Below are 19681 nucleotides of genomic sequence, written 5' to 3'. Positions count from 1 at the left end.
GTAAGTCCCACTGATTCTCTGCATTTTACAGAAGAGGAAACAGGCTTGGAGAGGTGGGGGGACCTCCCAGAGACCACGTGATGACTCAGCGGGGTGGAGCAGCAGCACCCCGGCACCCCTTCCCAGCTCGTGACTCGTGGGCTCGGAGGACTCATGATAAAACGGGCAGCTGCGGAGAGCAGCCCAGTGGGCCCTCCTGCTCTGCTCTGAAAAGGCGCTCTCCTGTCTCTCTTGTTCACCTTGCAGCCCCCCACCCACCCCGCCCCTAGTCAAAGGGGCTGGTTTCCTTTCCTGGAGAAACTATAGATGACCCCGTGACCTCATGAAGCTCCCACCCCTGCCTCTTTGTAAAGCAGGGTCACGCGTATTACTTCTTGTCTTTCTGGAACAGCAGGGCTTGCTAAGACCTGGGAGAAGAGCTGGTGCAACCCCACAGTTTGGGCTTCCTGTAGCTACCGCCACAAATAACCACAGACTTAGTGTTTGTGCTAAGTCACTCAGTCATGTCCAACTCTTCGCGACCCCATGGACTGCAGCCCACCAGGCTCCTCCATCCATGGGATTTTCCAGGCAAGAATACTGGAGTGGGGTGCCATCGCCTTCTCCTTCCTGTAGCTACCACTGCAAATAACCACAGATTTAGTGTGTGTGCCAAGTCGTTCCAGTCGTGTCTGACTCTTTGTGACCCCCATGGACTGTAGCCCGCCAGGCTCTTCTGTCCATGGGATTCTCCAGGCAAGAATATTGGAGTGAGTTGCCCTCCTCCAGGGAATCTTCCCAAGCCAGGGATTGAACCTACGTGTCTTACATCTCTTGCATCGGCAGGCAGGTTCTTTTACACTAGCACCACCTGGGAAGGGGCAAGTGGCTTAACACAAATTCATTTTCATTCAGTCTGAGGTCAGAAACCTGTTCCTTTTGTGGGTCTAGTAAGAATCTGTTTCCTTGCTTTTTTCAGCTTCTAGAGGCAGCCCACATTTGTTGGCTTGTGGCCTCATCCTTCTCCTTCAAAACCAGCAGCACAGGGACTCCCTGATGGTCCAGAGACTAAGACGCCCAGCTCCCAATGCAGGGGGCTTGGGTTTGATCTCTGGTCAGGGAACTAGATCCTGAGTGCCACAACTAAAGACCTCGCGTGCCGCATAGAAGACTGAAAATCCCACGTGCTGCAACCGAGACCCAGTGCAGCCAAATAAATAAAATAAAATTTTAAAAAGCCAGCAGTACAGCACCTTCCAATATCTTCCTGATTCTGCCTTTCTCACCTCGCTTGTGATGATGACGGGCCCACCTCTCCCAGCCTGACTTAACCTTTGGTGGGGGCTCAGCGGGGCTTCTCCCACATCATTCCTCCCCCAGCCCCCACACAAGACCCAGGATAGGTATGAGGCTTCTTACCACTGCCTAAAAGACAGGGAGCCCCATCCAGGCTTCTTGGGAAGGAGTCAAGATGCTCCTGAGGTCTCAGAATCTCTGGCTTCAAACCAGAGCCCCATCTCTCCCTTGCCAGAGACAGCTGGCTAAGGAGGAGTTGCAGTTTGAGTTGGTGAGGACCCACAAGTCCTGTATGAATTCCCCTGGGCCTGACTGGTATCTCCTGCTTTGGGGAACAGTGCCAGCAGCCAATTAGCTAGGCCTCACCAGGCTCCAGGAGGCGAAGAGTGGGGAGGGACTTCAAGACCTGGAACCAAGAACATTCCAGGGAACTTGGAGCAAGGAGTCCTTACTCTGCTATATCCCTGCTGGGCCACCCATGGGGAGTCTTGCTCCCTCTCTGAGCCCCAGGGGTCCACTGGGAAGATCGAACTCATCTTGGAGCCCTCCTCCTGGGTTGTGTAAGGATTCAGGGCAACTGCTTCAGTGAGTACTGAGTATTAAGAATGGTTCAGGTACTTTCCTGGTGGTCCAGTGGTTACGACTGCATGCTCCCACTGCAGGGGGAGTGAGTTCCATCCCTGGTGGGGGAAATAAGATCCTGCATATCTTGCAGTGTGGCAAAAAATAAAAGAACAGCTCAGACTTGCAAACCAGCCAGACATGGGCCTTTGAGGGGCCCCGGTTTACTGTGAAAACAGCAATGTCTCCACCTGGATCCTGGAGAAGGTGATACACACTGGAGCTGCAGGTGAGCAAGAAAATCTCTGTGGTTATGAGACCCTAGAGAAATGGAAGCTGTTTGTTACCACAGCATAACCAAGCAAGAGTTGACAACACACACTCTCTCTTTCCCGCTGCATCCACTTCCAGCTGAGCTGCTCACTCTCTCCTCTTCCTGACCACCCTCTTCTCTCAAGAACCCTAGTACCCAGGATCCGAGGATGGAGAAATCAGGAAGTAAGCTGGCTCCTCCCTCTCCCCCTGTTTCCACATTTCATTGGTTACTAGGGTCAGGTGAATCTCCCTGGAGTCTAGGATTCCTCCCCTTAGCTACTTGGCCCCTCCCAGAACTCCATGTTTGGTGGTATACTGTCCATACCCCAATTATTGGAGCAGAGTTCAGTTCAGTTCAGTCAATCAGTCCTATCTGACCCTTTGCAACCCGATGGACTGCGCAGTATCCCAGGCTTCCCTGTCCATCACCAACTCCCGGAGCTTGCTCAAACTCATGTCCATCCAGCCGGTGATGCCACCCAACCATCTCATCCTCTGTCATCTCCTTCTCCTGCCTCCTTCAACTGGAGCACAATAAGAAACCTTAAGCTGGGGTGCAGCATGGATAGAATTCAGGGTGACCATCATGAACTTGGGTGGGAAAAAAAATTACATCTTCATTTTCACTGCCCTTTACCTATACAAGCTAGCATTTCCTTCAGTGAGGAACTTACCCAACAGGCCCTGTATTCAGCGGTACCTGCGGCTTTGTTTCCAGTAGGAATCATTGATATCTTCAGACCACATCAAAGTTGATGCAGATTTCTCAAACTCTCACTCATCCCTTCTTCTCCATTTTATATCTGCTGCTAGATCTCGTTAACGGTTAATAAAGTAGCATATTTATTGTTTCATCACAAATATGGTTTTAAAACATATCTTGATATCTGCATTTCAAATTAATTGGCTTCCAGTGTAATCCTATGTATTTTGGTCTACACTTACAAACAAGTCAGGGTGTGGAGTTGTCACCCAATGAAAAAGTCACCATCCGCCCCTGCCCCTTCTCCCCTGCCACAAGGGAAAAGGATTGAGACCTTGAATTCTTGAAGAAGCAGGGCCAGGAGTGCAGCCAGGAATTCTGCAGGGGGGTGGCGGGGAGGCAGGAGAATTGGTAGGGACCCAGCGGGTGGGTGGCTGGTGCCTAGGTGGGGGTTGGGTGTCGGCGGGGGTGGGGGGGGGGGTGGCGCCTAACGAGTCTGTCTGGTTCTCTGGGCCTCTCTCCTTGAGGGATGGAACCTCAAGGCTGAGGCTGGTTCTTTCCAGGGCCTCCTCTCTCTGCACCAGACCCAGATGGACTGAGTAGGAAAATGTCCCCAGGAAGAGCTCCTTGGCAGAGATACTCTGTGGAGAAGCAGCCACCACCCAAGGGAGATGCTGGAAAAATGATGGTGAGCCAACATCCCTGGGTTCCTGCAGGGCCAGGCAAGAGCCTACCCCACCCCCAGGCTCTCCTGCCTGCTTCCCCAGGATCAGGATTCCCCCCGCCGCACCAATCCCAGGAGCCAGAAGTTTGGGCCGGGCCATCCCAGCTGATGCACTGCCCTGGGAAGATCTTTTCACACGGATGCAGTCCAGTTTTTGAAGGAGGCTGGAGGTTGCCGGCGTGTCGCCTCTCTCCCTCCCCCTTGGTTCTCTGGAACCCTCCATTACAGCTGTCCCTGGCCCTTCTTCTCTTCCCAGGGGCAACCCCTCCTGTCTCGCCCAAGAGCTGGCCTTACTGAGTCCCCCTGCCTCAGGCCAGGCTCCGTTCCGGAGGCCACGGCTCAGGTCCTGGGCCAGCCCAACTGGGGAACCCCCACTGAAGGATCTCCAGTCCTTTTGGGGGGCTGGATCCTCTGGGTTCCCAGGTGTGGGAAGGCCCTACTCAGCCAGGGCCCTGCCCAGACTCCTTGGTGCCCCCAGCCTCTGCCTTTCCCTCCTTTAGAGAGTCTTTCCCCTCTCTACCACTCACACAGTCCAGCCCACCTACTTCATCCTCTGCCCTTCCCACCACTCACTCTCCACTGCCCCAGCCTTTGCTTTCAATTCACCCATGCCACTTCCTCCAGGAAGCCTTCCCTGATATCTGTCTTAGAGCCCTTTCTCAGAACTGTCTGTAGTTCCACCATCATAGCCTGTCTTTATGGGTCTATCTGTTCATGTCTGCTCCCCACCACCAACTAAATGATGACTCTGTCCTGTCCACAGAGGCATCCACAGCACTCAACACAGGGTTGGCACAGAGTAAGTGCCCAGCAGACATTTGTTAAGGGAAGGAAGTAGGAGAATTAGTCCAAACCTCCAGGAAAGGTAAGAAAACTGGCTGAGAGGCTTGGCCCAGGCAGGAGTGGGTCTCCTGCCCCGGGGCTGAGCTGTTCTATTCTCTCTCCCTTCTTTCCTCTGTCAGCCTAACCCAGCAGCGAGAGGACCCTGGGGTGGGGGTGGGAGCAGCCGGAGGGGTGAGAGGGAGCTGCAGGCAGAAGACCCCATCCCCTGGGGAGGCAGAAAGCTGGAGCTGGAGGAGAGCGAAGGCTGAAGCTCACAACTGCTGTGGCCCACCCAGGCCGCATATCCACGCCTATAGCCCCCCTAACCAACCCTCCTCCTCCCCTTCCTGGGGAAGCCCTGGAGGGCCCTTTCCGAGCCGCCCTGGGATCTGTGTGCATGTCCAGCCAGTTCCATGGTGCTGCGCCTGCATCTAAACATCAGCTCCTGAGACCTAACACTGAACCTGTCTTGAGGCTTGTGGCCAATTTGTTCCTGTGTTTAGTATGTGAGAATCCATCCCCCTACAAAAAAAAAAAAAAAAAAAAAACGATGGTGCCTGGACCCTCTCAGGCTCCCAGGTGGCCTCGGTTGAATGGAGTCCTACGTTTGAATCTAGCCTGAGCGAGGGGCCCCCTCTCTTCCCTGAGGCCTAGCACTGCCAGCTCCATCCCCCCAGCTCTGGGACCCAGACCCCTCAGTGGGCCTCCGTGTCCCCATCTGCAACTTGGAACTAAAACTCTGTCCCCTGCCTGCCTCTCTGGGAGGCTGGGAGAGGCTGAGGGAGTCATCTGCGTGGGCAGAGGCCTCGGGTCTGGGAGGCAGCTGCAGAACATCATGGGACTCTGGGCAGGGAGTCAGGAGGCTGGGGCTTTTGGGCGCTGTCAGTGGTTGATAGCGCCTTGGACAGCAAGGAGATCGAACCAGTCAATGCTAAAGGAAATCAACCCTGAATAGTCATTGGAAGGACTGATGCTGAAGCTGAAGCTCCAATACTTCGGCCACCTGATGGGAAGTGCCAGTTCATTTGAAAAGACCCTGAAGCTGGGAAAGACTGAGGGCAGGAGGAGAAGGGGGTGACAGAGGATGAGATGGGTGGATGGCATTTACCAACTCAGTAACATGAGTTTGAGTAAACTGGAGGAGACGGTGAAGGACAGGGAGGCCTGGCGTGCTGCAGTCCATGGGGTTGCAAAGAGTCGGATATGACTGAGCGACTGAACAGAAGTGGCTGAGCTCCTGTGTAGTGAGTGAGGGCAAAGCCCGGCCTGGAGCTGGGGAGAAATGCCAACCAGCTTTGTAACGGAGGACAAGGTGTATCAGGAACCTGGGGTGTGTGCTCAAGGAGCCTGGAATCTCTGGGCGCCCCGCCCTCCACCCTCGCACCAGACTGGCTGCCCCTAGCCTTATTATCATGGCTGCTGTTATTGAAAGAGTCCTTCTCCCTGTTTCCCAAGCACGTTTCCACAGCTGATCAGGCAGGGTGTGGGGAGGGAGGGGGGTGCCAGTGGGGTGGTGGTGGTGGGCGGGGGGAATGAAAGGATGCTGGTCCTGAACTCACAGCCAGAGGCCTAGGGTGGGGGCTTACCAGAGCATGTGCTGCCCTGGGTGGGGTATGGGTGGGGTGGGGCGGGGCGCGGCGGCAGCGGACCAGGAGGAAGGCACCAGGCAGGGCTGCGGAGCGGTTCTGGGAAGGTCCAGAAGAAGAAAGCGCCAACCCAAGGCCTGACACTGAGGCCTGGGAGGAAAAGCTGAGGAAGGGCGTTTGAGGCAGGAGGAACAGCATCTACTAGGGCCTGAGATCCGGCGACACCTGGGAGCCGGAGTCGCTGTCCGGCCCGGGGGCGCTGAGTGGGGGCGTCGCAACCGGTGGTGCAGGCTGGACACCCGCCTGCAGGGCCTTGAATGCCGACGACAAGCCGTTTCCTCGCTCCCCTGGGCGGGGCTTGGACCCTCTGCACCCCCTCCCCCGCCTCCTCCCCTCCGCCGGGCGATCCCAGGAAGGCTGCACCCGCGGCCGCCCTTTCAAGTCGGCCTCCCTGAGGCTCCAAGCCGCCCAGGCAGACGGGCCGCAGCTCCTCCGCAGACATCAAAGCCGGCCGCCCGGGCCTGATCGGGTTGCGGGAGGGGCGGGCGAGCCAGGAGGGAGGCAGGTTTGGGCGGATTCCCCTTTCATCCCGCGGCTCGGGCGGGCGCAGACCTCCGGGAGGCCCTGCAGCCCCTGCGGGGCGTGTCTCTACAGGGCCTGGCGGCCCGGGGAAGGTAGGGGCTGCGGGGAGCGGGGTGCCCGGGAGGCTGCGCCTTGGGGCCCGGCGGACACAGAGCCTCCATCCTGGCCGGACTGCGTGACCTCGGGCCTGTCGCTGCCCTCCTCTGTGCCTCGGCTTCCGCAGCAGCCCTCCTCCCTGCCCAGGAAGCCCTTGCACTCGGTAAGATTCTGGGAAGATTCCCTAGAGTTTGGTTTACTGAGATCCAGAGCAGGAAGCTGGGGCTCACCTTGGCGTGCAGCCACCCTAAGAGATGGCTGTAAACAGCACCCCCACTTTACAGATGGGAAAGCCTTGGCACTAGGAGCTCACACAGCCAGCTAAGTAGCAGAGACTTTTTGCCGTTTTTTGGCTGCACTGGGTCGTGGCTGTGCCGGCTTTCTTGGGTTGTGGCAGGCTGGTGCCCCTTCTCCAGCTTGGTTCATGGGCCTCTCAAGGCCGCGGCCTCTCTTGCTGCAGAGCTCCGGCTCCAGAGCTGGGGCTCAGCAGCCGTGGAGGAGGGCCTAGCCACCAAGGGCATGTGGAATCTGCCCCGACCAGGGACTGACCCCGTGTCTCCTCCTCTGCAGGTGGACTCGCAACCGATGGCTCACCGGGGAAGTCCTGTTTGTTGTTGTTTTTCTCCAGAGACTTGAAGCTTAGCTGCTGCCTCTGGGATGAGAAGAGAAGAGCCCTTTAACCCCAGAGCCCAGGCAGGGAACCATCTCGGTCAACCCAAGAACCCCAGCTGGGAAGTTCTGTTTTTATGCCCATTATATAGTGAGGGACTGGGGCATAGAGAAGTGAAAGGTGGGCCTTAGTCTCACGAAAACTGACCGAGTCACACTTTGAACCCAGCCTGTCTGGCTCCTGAGCCACGGTGCCTGCCTTGGTAGCTTGGGCCCCAGGGCGTGGGGCTGCCACCACCCTCTTCCCTGACCTCACGGGCCAAACGACACAGTCACAGAACCTGGCAGGGTTTCTCAGTGCGGGACCTCTTCTGCCAAGAGGGCAGTTTTCATGGGCCTCCCCAGGACGTCAGGTGTACTCCGGCTGGTGGGATGGGATCAGGCAGATGCCACCCCAGCCCGGAGATTTAAAATTCCTCCCTGGAAAATCAGATAATCAAGGAAGTCAAATACCGTGAAATGAGTGTGATCCTTGCCAGAAACCCACAGGGAGCCGCAGAGAATCATCACACGGCAAGTGCAGGAGTGTGACCCACCCCCTCATCTTATAGGCAGGGAAACTGAGGTGCAGGACACCGCAGGGAGCCCCTTGGGGGGCTCCTGAGGGGCAGGGTCTGGGCAGGAACCTGTTCAGTCCCTGGGCTCCTAGAGCTCGGGGTCTGCTGAGAGTGGTCCTCTGTGTCCCAGCTATGTTACTGTGGTTCCGGGCTAATCCAGGAGGGCTTCCCTGAGGAGGAGACTTCCACGCTAAGACCTGATGTTAAGTAGGAGTCAGTGAAGCTAGTGGAAATAGCATTTCAGGCAGAGGGGAAAGCAAGTGCAAAGGTCCTGAGGGCATGAAGAAAGCCTGCTTGCTGCAGAGAAGGGGAGAAGCCAGCTGGGAGGCTGAAGGGCAGGACCTTGGTTGGAGCTTGGAGAAGCCTGCCTGGGCCAGCTCAGTGCCACGTGGGACGGGGGAGAGGAGGCTAACAGCCACCTCCGTGGCACCGCAGGACTTCAGACCTCCTCGAGAGAATGCTGGCTGGGAGCAGGACTGAGAAGGGAGCTGTCTCCAGCCCTGTTCTAAACCCAGTTCTATTGAGCCACTAAGAGAAAAAAGAAGGGAGATCAAAAGGGAAAATTTGCAAGTTAGATTTACCCTCAATTCTATTAAACCACCACAAGCTGTTGGGAAATAGTATTAGGGTCTTAACTCCACAGTCGCTGGAAATCCCAGCCTGGAAGGCCCACGGAGACCCCAGGCCTGTCCTGCCTGCCCTGGGGGTAAGGAGGGTGGGGCAGCTAGAGGCCCGGGATGGGGAGTGGGCCGTCTGACCTGGTCTGTGGGCTCAGCCAGCTTGCAAACTGCGTGGCTCCTGCAGACAGGGTCCAGGCTTCTCAAAAATGGGCTGTGTCCAGAGCAGAGCTGTACACGGTCTAGTGTTTGCCTTGTTTGCGGGAGGTGTGGGGGTGGGTGGGAGGAGAAGCGGAAGGGAAGGAGAAGAGCAGAGAGAAGGGATGCCGGGAGGATGGAAGGGAAGGAGAGAAGAGGGATAGGAAAGGGAGGCGCCTGCCTGTGCTGGGATGGCGGCCCTCAGGGGTGTCTGCACTGGGGGACTCCCACTTTGGTCCCTTCCCTCACAATACTATCAGCTTCCTGGATGGTGGAGCCCCCCCATGCTGGCCTCGAGCCAGAGAAATCTCCAGGTGGATCTCCTCTGATCTTCACAAGGACTGGCCCCCGGCCACCGACCCTGGTCAGACCCCCAAGCCCGGGTGCAACCTGGGGCTCTCCACTCGGCTCGCCTAATCCACAGGTGTCCCGAGGGGCCAGGTACCGTGCATTTGTGTGTGCAGGCTCGTGCATGTGTATATGTTAGGCTGAGAGGACAGACTGGCTGGACTGGCGAGGCTTAGATCTGGGCTGAGCCCTTTACTAGCTGTCAGACCTTTGGTGAATGACCTTCAATCCTGGGGCATATGTGAGTTCATCGGCGGAACCCCGCGGTACAACCCCCGAAATGGTAACTGCTCAATTTTAGCTACTACTGATTGTTGTTCCTTACTATTCCGAAAAGGCTGATGGTGAGATTCCTCCAGGAACAGGCTCGAAACTGGAGGGAGGGGTCCGCAGATGGGCCAAAGAAGATCCTGGAAGCTCCCGGAAGTGAGTGCAGAGCTTTGTGTGGGGGTATATTTTTTTGGACAGATAACGTCCTTAGCTTTCGTCAGAAGGTCTCATGAGCACCCCCACAAAGTGGCGCCTCCTTTCACCAGCGTCAATGACACCCCAGTGCTTGGAGGGCCCCCAACTTCTTGGGCTGCCTGTTGCCTGGGGCATCTTGGCTGGGCAGGTGGGTGTCCAGCTGTCCTGCAGACCCACCGGTGGCACCCACACTTCGGGGGCCACAAGTGCCCAGGGACACTGAGCCCTCAACTCAGGAGGAATTATATTAAAGGCTGAGAAAACTGCTGCGCTTTGTCCCCAAACAGGTTCCCTTCTCTGGGATGGGGGAGGCACGAAAACAGATTTCAAAGGCAAGCTTCAAATAAACAAAACACAAAAATAAGGCTTTGAACCCAAATGCTGAATCGCAACCCCAGGCACATTCAACCAGCTGATGCCAGCTCTCTCAGGCGACAGGCCGCCAAGGGGTGCGTGCCAGGAGCCTCCATGCAGCTGGGGCCTGGGGGGCAGGCACCCACACCTGCCCCACCTCCTCCAGCAGGCCACCTGGCCCAGCCTCGTCCTCCAGGCCTTGCTGGGACTCCTGCCAGCTCCATCCTGGCAGCTTTGTCAGACTGGCAGGGTCCCTCGCCCAATTCTCACCTGCTGAAGTCAAGGCCTTCCCATCTGGCATAGGGGCGGTTGTGAGTATATGGCAATGGGCAGCGCCCCGCCACCTGGGGAAACGTGATCCTGCTCATGGGAGGCACTGCCGCTTTGCAGGTCTCAGCCATTGTTCAGCTGTGTGACCCCAAGACGATGGCTGCACCTCTCAGCCCCATGTAGAAATTCGGATCTTCGCAGCACCTCTTCACAGAGTAGAGCTTTGGCTCCCTCCACGGCAGTCCTTGAAATTAGGACAGGAGAGGGGCTGGTTGTCACCAACGCCTGGGCGAATATGAGCACATGGAGGGACCGTGGGCATCACGGTGCCATGGCCAGGAGCTGTGCCTGGGCCACCAAAACACCCCACGCTTGCTGTGACACTCTGGGTCCCAGTTTCTCCATCTCTCCAATTCAATGACCTTGAAAGAGCTTTTTCTGAGTTCCTAGTTAGACTGTCAAGTGGGAACACAAACAGCAGAAAGTGTGTGCAATATAGAACATATATATTAATAAAATCGACACCACACCAAAAAAAAAAATTCCGTGTCACAATACAAAAATACACAAATGTACGCACTTCCTTGTACAGCGCAAATAACTCTGGAGGGTGTCCAGGAAACAGTGTCACCCAGTGGGAGGAACCAGGGCTGGGTGGGGGGTGGCTAGGCGGGGCTTTCTTCTCTTTGGCTCCAGCTTATGCCCACAGATGCTGGGCATGCATTATCACTGAGTCGATACAGACACGCAGGGGTGTTTTTAAAGTCCCTTGGGAGCTTTGCTGGTCCTGACCTCCTGCCTTATGCTGACTGACCCAGCTCCCAGGGAGCTGCCTTGAGGGATCTGGGGGCCCAGGATGGGATTTGGGGTCAGGACAAAGCCCACACCCAGGCCAATCTATTACTGCCTCTTCCAAGAAAGCTTGTGGACCCTCCGGCCAGCCCTCCTTAATGTCTGTGTCCAGGACTAGCTCACAGTTAGCAAGGGCTCAGGGCAACATGAAAACCTAGGGCTCCTTGCTCAAAATTGATTACGCACCTCCAGATATTCGCATTGAGCCCAGCCGAGGGCCCTTTCAGGAAAGAGTCCTGAGTGCAGGAGTCACTCGCCGGCGAGCCCAGCCCTCGTCTGTGTCTGCTGCCTAAGGTGTGGACTCCCTGAGGCGGACGTGCTTCTGTCTTGTTTCCAGAGCCTGCACACAGTAGACACTCAATAAATGTGTTCTGTGAGTGAATGCAGGACAAAGAACTGAGGTGTGGGCAGAGTTTACCATCAATAGGGCCGCCTGTTTACACTGGCTGCAGCCCTGCCCTCCTGGGCCTTCCCCTTTGGGCCAGAGGAAAGCTGGGGCCAGTTTTTCTGGAAGGGGAAGCCTCCACCTCGAGGCGGCGGCTGCCCCGTGCTTCCCTGCAACCTTCCTGCGCCTCCCTCATCACAGCGCTTCTCATGGACCTCTTATCTGGAGCCCAGCTGTGCGACTCTGGGAAAGTGGCTTATCCTCCCTGTGCCCTGGTTTTTTCATCTTTAATATGGAGTTAAGGGTGCTTCCCTGGTGGCTCAAACGGTAAAGAATCCACCTGCGATGCAGGAGACCCACATTTGATCGCTGGCTCAGGAAGATCCCCTGGAGAAGAGAATGGCAACCCACTCCAGTACTCTTGCCTGGAGAATCCCATGGACAGAGGAGCCTGGTGGGCTACAGTCCATGGGGTCGCAAAGAGTGGGACACGACTGAGCGACTAACACACACACATATGGAGCTAAGGGCGTGCCTACTTCAGGGAGCGGCACCCTCCTTCACGGATCAGGAAGCTCGACGCATGGCAGTCTTTGGATCAATGTCTGTACAAGGACCTGCTCAGTAGCTTTGTCACTATGCCTCTGGGGTCCCCAGTGGCCTCTGAGCTTCATGAGGGCAGGGCCCAGGTCTGTTTCACTCACGTGGATTCCTGGTCACCCTGGTTAACACTGTGGAATGGCTGTGGGAGGCACCGCCCCCTGGAGAACACGCTCCAGGGGCTCCGAGCTGCCTGGGCCAGCAGGTTCCTGGAAGAGGGTTCTTCGAGGTTTGCTGGGCCCTGCAGCTGGGGGAGCTGGAAGCCAGCCCAGAGCCAGATGGGGGCTCCCTGGGAACTCGCGGGCGTCACCACAGTCCCCAGAACTGCCAGGTGCAGACAATAAACCCAGGAAACCCTGGCGGGTGAGTCATTAAGGGTCCCCAAGGCCTCATGATGGGAGACGGCAGATGAGCTGCCCCTGGCTCTTTGGGTCCCAGTTCCACTATTGAAGAGGGTTCCAGAACCCCATCTGATGCGTCCAGTCTCTGCTTCTGGCTCTGACCCCCACCCAGCATCCGAAGCTGGCTCTGATGAGTGCAAATGGCACAGTGACCATTATCAGCATCACCCCTTTTCCTGAGGCTGTTTACAGGGGAAGGTTGAGGCTTGGGGGGCTGCTTGGAGGTGGCAGCATGCATTGTCTCCGTGGAAGGGTTCGATGGCCTTCGGCAGGAGCCCCTGGAAGCTGCAGACCATCTGTCAGTTGGGGCATATTTGGGAGGGAATGACAACAGGACCCCAAAAGACAGGAATACGAGGGGATGGGAGGACACGGTGGGCTGGGATAAATGGCAGAGACAGAAGCAGTTGGAATGAGCAGTGGGCAGCTCCACGCGCAGGGAGGGTGTGTGTCTATCTCGGCTGGGGAAATGCTGGCCTTCCCCCTGCCTCGTCAACAGCCCTCCTGGGCCCCTGCCACTCCCCCCGCCCCCGCCAGCCCGTGCTAAGAGTGCCACCAGCCTTGACGCAAGGCCCACAGCATTCGCCTCCCTGCCCCGCCCCCTGGTCCTCTATGTCTGACCACACCTCTACCTCCCTGTCGTCACAAGGCCCAGGTGTCCTCCCAGTGCCCCAAACAGTGGGTTAGGTTCCTCCCCTGTGCCCCCAAAGCCCTGGGCCTCCCCACGTAGCATCTGTCACTGTGTCCTGCAATCGTCCACTTGAGTCCATGTCCCCAGCAGACTGTAGCCTCCGGACGGCAGGGCTGCACGTGTGGTGCCCACTGTGCGCTCAGGGCCCAACATGAGTGTGGCGCACAGTAGGTACTCAACGAACTGCCTGCAGATGAAAGGGAAAGAGCCCCTGGGACAGCTCATATCCCTGGAGTCCCGTGCAGGCAGGCTCTCTCGGGTTCTGGGTTCTGCGTCTCCGTGGCTCCACCCTGACACTCAGACTCCCACTGCCTCTCTGACCCTGCCTGGGGTCAGCACTCCCATCCCCCGCTTCCCCGTGGCCCACAGCCTCCCCGTGGGCCCAGCCCCGCCTTCTAGGGAATTCTTGAGACTCTAGCTCTCAGGACCCTTTGCTCCAGCCCTGTCACTAGCCAGTCTCCATAGCCTCCCCAAACGCCACCTTCCAATACATTTCTCCCGCCCTGGCCTTGCCGGGGTTCTCCCTGCCTCCCAGGGACCCCAGTGCTGGAGGACAGACCCCAGGGCAGGAAGGGGCTCCAGACCACCCTGCTTGCCCCCGGGGAGAGGAAGGCCCAGGATCCCATGTTGGCCTCTCTTCCTGCTGAATTTGAATCCTGACTCCAACACTTAAAAACAAAGTGACCTTGAGAAATCGATGAGCCTCTCTGGGTTTTGGTTTCCCAACAAGGAATGGTTGTGAGAGAAGGTCCAGGGTGGGGAGGTTGGTGGGGGGGGGGGTTGGGTTGGTGGTGGTGATGGTGAGGTGGAGGGGGTGGAGGGAGGGTGGCAGTGGGGGGAAGGGGCTCTGGTCTGGGACACATGTGGACCTGGCTCCAGTTCCAGCGGTAGGCACGGCCTGGACAAGACCCCGTAACTTCCCTGGGCCTCAGTTTCCTTATTTGCTAAGAAGATGCCCTCCAGGGGGTGAAGAGGCCCAGTGACGGGGGACCCCAGGAGAAAGGAGGGGTGCTTTTCCTGCTTCTCCCATCACCTCCTTCTGCGCTGGGTTGGGAGCGTTCCTCCCTCCCCACCAGCCTTCAAGCTAGCCGCAGCTCCGTGCGCCAGGCCTGGTTTGGCACAGGTCTACCCACAGCCCAGGCAGGCGGTCCAGGGTAGGGGGTGGAATGAGGTGGGTGCTACTATGGCTCAGATTGAGGAGGGCAGACAGGAACCGGAAGAGACCAGTGTGTGGGGTGGAGGGTGGCCCACCTGCCTTGCCCCACCCTCTGGAGATTCAGGGGATCTGCGGTTGTGGGAGCAAGAGGTGGAGGGGCGGCCAGCTCCAGCCACAGCTGCTTCCGGGGGGCCTTCCAGCCGTGCAGCTCCCTGGAGCCCAGGAGGGACTGGCCACGTGCCAGCCCTGAGTGGAAATGTACCAGCCAGAAGGACCCCGCTGGGGGCCCTGGGGAGGGGTCGCTCCCCTCCCTGAAGCAAGTCCCTCCCTCCCTCCCCCTTCTTAGTCACCCCACGTCCAAGCTCTGTGTGCAGAGGGGCAGGGGCCTGCTGGAAAGGTCTACAGAGGACTGCGGTGGGGGCTGCATCTGCGGCCTCCCAGGCAACAAGTGCACCCAGAAGGTGGGGGTGCGGTCGCTGGCAGATCCCCAACCGTGGGAGGGTATGTGGGTGTTCCGTTATGTGGGGTTTCTAACTGTGTGGTGTGGGTCTTGGGATGTGGTGCCTGTGTGTGTGATGTGTCTGTGCGTGTGCGATGCGTGTGTTTATGTGCATGTGTGTGTGTGTGTGTGTGTGCGCGCGCGCGCGCGCAGGCGCCTGTCCGCGGCTGTCCCCGTGTGTCCCTGCGTTTCTGCTGGCAGTGGCAGGAGGGGAGGCTCGGGGCCGCTCAAGGTCCTCTTGACACAGAATCCGTGTCTGTGGAGGAGGGAGACAGGAGAGAGGACGAGAACGCGGAGAGGGAAGGAAGAAATGGAAGGCTGGAGGGGGGCCCCGGGGGAGGAGGACGATGCGAGCGGAAGGGATGCGAGGCGGGGCGTGGCGGGGTGGGGGCGAGGAGCGGAGGGGTCCCCGACAAGCCGGGCTGCGGGACCCCGCGTGGCCGCCCGCCGGGTCCCCGCCGCCAGCTCTAGGGGTCCCCGACACCCCGACTCCTGCCCCCGTGCTCTGCACGCGGGACTCCATCTCCAGTGCTCGCGGCTGACCCCGTTGTTGCAAGCTTAAGCAGATTTTTTCTTTAACGACAAAAAACGAGAAAGAGTCGTTGGGGGAGGGGGTTGGGAGAGTCCCCCGGGGTCCCGGTCCGCGGTCCGGCGCGGAGAGCTTGCGCAGGGGGCAGGACGCCAGGCGCCAGCGCCGCGCGAGGGGAAAAGTTTCCGACCCTTGAGCAAGAGGCTGAGAAGTTTCGGCCGCGCCGGGCGGCGCCAAAGCCAGGCCAACACTGCCCCCGCGTGGGCGCGGCGCGGCGCTGCAGCCGGTGGCCTCCTTGGCGGGTTGCCGGGGGGGGGGGGGGGGGGGGGGGCGCGGTCCGCGGCGACTCTGCGGGGGGTACATACTGAGGCTCGGAGCCGGTGAGCTTGGCCTGCTCAAAGGCCAAGAGGAGGAGGTGTAGTAGAAGCAAGCCTCCTTTTGGAGTCGCAGGCTCTCCAGGAAACAGAACCACTGCTAGTGGAGTGGGAGGGCGTGCAAGTCAGGGAGTGGGGATGGGAGAGATTAAGTCATCCCAGGGATTGCAATCCCCCTGTGGTCCCATCCCCCACAGGGTTTGTAGATCCGTGACTTGAGAGTCCCTTAGTCTGCAAGGAGATCCAGCCAGTCCAGTCTAAAGGAAATCAGTCCTGGGTGTTCACTGGAAGGACTGATGCTGAAGCTGAAACTCCAATACTTTGGCCACCTGATGCGAAGAACTGATTCATTGGCAAAGACCCTGATGCTGGGAAACATTGAAGGCAGGAGGAGAAGGGGATGACAGAGGATGAGATGGTTGGATGGCATCACCGACTCAATGGACATGAGTCTAAGTAAACTCCGGGAGTTGGTGGTGGACAAGGAGGCCTGGTGTGCTGCAGTCCTTGGGGTCGCAAAGAGTCAGACAGGACTGAGAGACTGAACTGAACTGAACTGACCCCTTTGTGGAGGCAAAGCCTGTTCCAAACAGCACCCTCAACTTCTATTACCATATGTAAAATAGATAGCCAAGCGGGAATTTGCTGTCTGGCTCAGGAAACTCTAACAGGGGCTCTCTGTCAACCTAGAGGGGTGGGATGGGGAAGGAGGTGGGAGGGAGGTTCAAAAGGGAGGGGATACATGTATACTTATGGCTGATTCATGTTGACGTTTGACAGAAAACAGCAAAATTCTACAAAGCAATTATCCTTCAATTAATAAAAAAAGAAAGAAAACAGCGCCCTCCTCCATCCACAACCCATCCTGGTCCCACGAACCCCGCGGCCCGTCCAGCCCACATTCCATCCCTTCCTCCTCAGCAGTGCAGCCACTGGGTGTGGGTTCCGAGGCTGTTTCCTCGGTGGCCAGGAGGTGGCGAAAGAGACCTCGACGCTGGCCTTGGCGAGGGATTGGAGCCACAGCGCGGCTTCAGGAAGGAGAGGGGGTTGAACTCTGCCCAGTGGCGGGCATGCAGGTGCGTGGCAGGGCCAAACCTGGCACACAGGCAGAAAGAGGTGGCGCTGATGGGTCAGTGCAGCGTCAGGAGGACTCCAGGCGGTTCCTGCCACCTTGTCCTTCACCACCTCCTGATGTGAGTCCAAACACTCCACTCCCAGTACCACCCCCAGCCCCAACCAGGAGAGAAACATCTGGCCCCTGCCCACCCAGATGCTTGCCCTCCAGGGACCAGACAGTGAAAACCTGGCCTGGGGAAGGCTCCCTTCCGCCACAGTCTGGACGCCCTGCCCCTACCAGGGAGTCCCACAAGCAGCCTCTCCGTTCAGTCTCCAACTCTCCAAGCCCACGGACTGCAGCACACCAGGCTTCCCTGATCATCACCAACTCTCCGAGCTTGCTCAAACTCATATCCATCAAGTCGTTGATGGACCATTTCATCCAACCATCTCATCCTCTGTTGTTCCCTTCTCCTGCCTTCAATCTTTCCCAGCATCACGGTCTTTTCCAATGAGTCAGTTCTTTGCCTTAGGTGGCCAAAAGTATTGGAGCTTCAGCATCAGTCCTTCCAATGAATATTCAAGACTGATTTCCTTTAGGATTGACTGGTTTGATCTCCTTGCAGTCCAAGGGACTCTCAAGAGTCTTCCCACAGTTTACAAGTATCAATTCTTTGGCACTCAGCTTTCTTTATGATCCAACTGACTACTGGAAAAACCACAGCTTTGACTATACAGAACTTTGTCAGTAAAGTAATGTCTCTGCTTTTTAATATGTGTCTAGGTTTGTCATAGCTTTTCTTCCAAGGAGCAAGCGTCTTTTAACTTCATGGCTGCAGTCACCATCTGCAGTGATTTTGAAGCCCAGGAAAATAAAATCTCTCACTGTTTCCATTATTTTCCCATCTATTTGTCATGAAATGATGGGACTGGATGCCATGATCTTAGTTTTTTTGAATGTTGAGTTTTAAAGCAGTTTTTTCACTCTCCTCCTTCACTTTCATCAAGAGGCTCTTTAGTTCCTCTTCACTTTCTGCCGGCAATGCTTAGCAACCCCCTATCCCAAAGCTGGAGAAGGAAATGGCAACCCACTCTAGTATTCTTGCCTGGAAAATTCCATGGACTGAGGAGCCTGATGGGCTACAGTCCATGGGGTCGCAAAGAGTCAGACAAAACTGAGCGACTTCAATTCACTTCACTTTCTGCCATAAGGGTAGTGTCATCTGCATATCTGAGGTTATTGATATTTCTCCCGGCAATCTTTGATTCCAGCTTGTGCTTCATCCAGCCCAGCATTTCACATGATGTACTCTGCATATAAGTTACATAAGCAGAGTGACAATATATAGCATTCACATACTCCCTTCCCAGTTTTGAACAGTTTAAACTATTGCTTCTTGATCTGCATACAGATGTCCTAGGTGGCAGGTAAAGAGGTCTGCTATTCCCATCTCTTTAAGAATTTTCCACAGCTTGTTGTGATTCACACAGTCAAAGGCTTTAGTGTAGTTGATGAAGCAGATGTTTTTCTGGAATTCTCTTGCTTTTTTCTATGATCCAACGGATGTTGGCAATTTGATTACTGGTTCCTCTGCCTTTTCTAAATCCAACTTGAACATCTAAAAGTTCTTGGTTAATGTACTTTTGAAGCCTGGCTTGGAGAATTTTGAGCATTACTTTATTAGCGTGTGAGATGAGTGCAATTGTGCGGTAGTTTGAGCATTCTTTTGCATTGCCTTTCTTTGGGATTGAAATGAAAACTGACCTTTTCCAGTCCTGTGGCCACTGCTGAGTTTTCCAAGTTTGCTGGCATATTGAGTGCAGCACTTTCACAGCATCATCCTTTAGGATTTGAAATAGCTCAGTTCAAATTCCATCGCCTCCACTAGCCTTGTTCATAATTATGCTTCCTAAGGCCCGTTTGACTTAGCATTCCAGGATGTCTGGCTCTAGGTGAGTGATCACACCATTGTGGTCATCTGGGTCATTAAGATCTTTTTTGTATAGTTCTTCTTGTATTCTTGCCACCTCTTCTTAATATCTTCTGCTTCAGTTACGTCCATATCATTTCTGTCCTTTATTGTGCCCATCTTTGCATGAAATGTTCCCTTGGTATCTCTCATTTTCTTAAAGAGATCTCTAGTCTTTCCCATTCTATTGTTTTCCTCTATTTCTTTGCATTGATCGTTTAGGAAGACTTTCTTATCTCTCCTTGCTATTCTTTAGAACTCTGCATTCAGATGCTTATATCTTTCCATTTCTCCTTTGTCTTTCGCTTCTCTTCTTTTCTCAGCTATTTGTAAGGTCTCCTCAGACAACCATTTTGCCTTTTTGCATTTCTTTTTCTTGGGCATGGTTTTGATCACAGTCTCCTGTACAGTGTTACAAACTGCCATCCACAGTTTTTCAGATCATCTGTCTATCCGATCTAATCCTTTGAATCTATTTCTCACTTCCACTGCATAATTGTAAGGGATTTGACTTACGTCATACCTGAATGGTCTAGTGGTTTTCCTTACTTTCTTCAATTTAGGTCTGAATTTTGCAATAAGGAGTTCATGATCTGAGCCACAGTCAGCTTCTGGTCTTGTTTTTGCTGACTATATAGAGCTTCTGTATCTTCGACTGCAAAGAATAGAATCAGTCTGATTTCGGTATTGACCATCTGGTGATGTTCATGTGTAGAGTCGTCTCTTGTGTTGTTGAAGAGGGTCCTCTTCCAACAACAAGCAGCCTTTGGTTCCAGTCAAAGATGGAGGCTGAGGGGGGGTGGTGGTTCAGAGCAGGTGCCTGTTTCAGGTGTGGGCTGATCTAGGTTGACAGAGGCTTGGTCCCAGGTTTGAGGTATAAGGCAGGGTCTCCCACCTCCCAGAATGGTTCACTTGGAACAAGCCTGACCCCTGAAGATGCCTCGCTTCCTCATCTTCTGTGACCCTACCCCTTCCGTACCCCTGGTCCAGGACCCCTGAAGACTAGCAACCAGGCACCTGGAGAGG

The 19681-nt window shown here is 56.0% G+C and overlaps 1 long non-coding RNA gene across 1 annotated transcript; it reads left to right on the top strand.

Moving 5' to 3' along the window:
* Positions 1 to 6029: 6029 nt before the first annotated feature.
* LOC138435414 (uncharacterized) lies at positions 6030 to 9353 on the top strand. The gene is made up of 2 exons (XR_011255091.1): positions 6030 to 6827; positions 7235 to 9353. It is a non-coding gene; the product is annotated as an uncharacterized lncRNA (long non-coding RNA).
* Positions 9354 to 19681: the final 10328 nt, after the last annotated feature.

Source organism: Ovis canadensis, chromosome 3 (assembly GCF_042477335.2).
Source record: "Ovis canadensis isolate MfBH-ARS-UI-01 breed Bighorn chromosome 3, ARS-UI_OviCan_v2, whole genome shotgun sequence".
In the NCBI taxonomy this organism is placed as follows: Eukaryota; Metazoa; Chordata; class Mammalia; order Artiodactyla; family Bovidae; genus Ovis; species Ovis canadensis.
The sequence above is the reverse complement of the archived record's forward strand: the minus strand, read 5'-3'. Positions and strand labels throughout refer to the sequence as shown.